Source organism: Euprymna scolopes, chromosome 28, assembly GCF_053919585.1.
Source record: "Euprymna scolopes isolate OS-2025 chromosome 28, ASM5391958v1, whole genome shotgun sequence".
In the NCBI taxonomy this organism is placed as follows: Eukaryota; Metazoa; Mollusca; class Cephalopoda; order Sepiida; family Sepiolidae; genus Euprymna; species Euprymna scolopes.
Genome location: NC_136509.1, coordinates 83,284,835 through 83,286,111, shown reverse-complemented (window position 1 = coordinate 83,286,111; position 1,277 = coordinate 83,284,835). Strand labels below are relative to the sequence as shown.

The following is a 1,277-nucleotide window of genomic DNA, read 5'->3' as shown; positions in this document are numbered from 1 at the left end:
GAGTTCAAACACAGCGGACATAACTCGGGACGCATATTTTAGATTACATGTTAATGGTGTGCAAAAACTGTACTACAGTTTATAGCAATATATTTTTTTTACAAACAGTAGCAAATGTTTTACTCGATGAATTTTCATAATTTTTGGAGATATTACTATTTTCGACATTGCAATTAAGTACGTAATATTGTTTTTGTTTAAAATGACATATTTTAAAAAAAAAATCGATATGTCGAATACCAAGTTACTTCGATTCTATTTATTGAAACAAAAATTGATCTATATTAACATTTGGCTCACACAGGTGAGAAGAATCTAGTCAGACTGAAGTTGAAAGTTGACTTGACATCTAGCAAGCAGCTGATAGAAATTGGACCCTGACTGCTGTGGCGTTACTTATAAATAGCGTTTAAGATATTACTTCTGTATTCGTTCTCCCATATGGTCTAGTGGTTAGGATTCCTGGCTTTCACCCAGGCGGCCCGGGTTCGATTCCCGGTGTGGGAACGTAATCTTTTTCATTCCTAAGGAACAAGTTATTTTTCATTTTTGTGCTTAAAACTAAGTCTGTTTTCATGAATAAATTTTCTTGTTAGTCAAACACTTTTTCCCTCAAATTCATTTTTGGGCATCATTTGAAAGCCAACCTCTCTTCAGAATAAGTTTCGCTTGGTCCGCAATTCTTTGTTCTGTTGTATGGTAGTCACTGGACATGTCACACAACTCTTTAGTCATTTTATTATTATTATTATGACTACTAGCTGTACCCAGACACGCGTTGCTATGGCACAGTTTGTATAAGTAGAAAAAAAAAGAATAAAAAAAAGACAAAATTTATTGTTAATAGGGACTACCATTTTTATGTGAACTTTTCCAAGATGTACACATGATCTTGTGACGTCATCAATGGATGTGCTTGATGCGAGCAACGGCGAACGATTTTTTAAAACAATTATTTACTACTGTAATTCAATTCAATAGACATTTATTTTACATTCAGATAATTTACTTAAAGATTAAGTTATCGAAATGTAAAAAAATATTCATCATTATCGTTAGAAATAATTGAATAAAATCTGTTTTTCCAGTGTGAGTTGAAAACATGACACAAAAATAAAATATTACGTGACTGTTTTGACATCTACGGAAGAGCAGAAGCGACAATAACATAATTTGTTAGTTCAGTACACATTTTATTTGTTATCCTTGATAATAAGCTGTGGTGTTCTCTGGAAGCTGAGTGACAGCAAGTCTCCCCAAGTTTCCAATACTCTCAA

The 1,277-nt window shown here is 32.9% G+C and overlaps 1 non-coding gene across 1 annotated transcript; it reads left to right on the top strand.

Moving 5' to 3' along the window:
* The first annotated feature begins 435 nt into the window (after nt 1-435).
* Trnae-uuc (transfer RNA glutamic acid (anticodon UUC)) lies at nt 436-507 on the top strand. The gene has a single exon. It is a non-coding gene; the product is annotated as a tRNA-Glu (tRNA).
* The last annotated feature ends 770 nt before the right edge of the window (nt 508-1,277 follow it).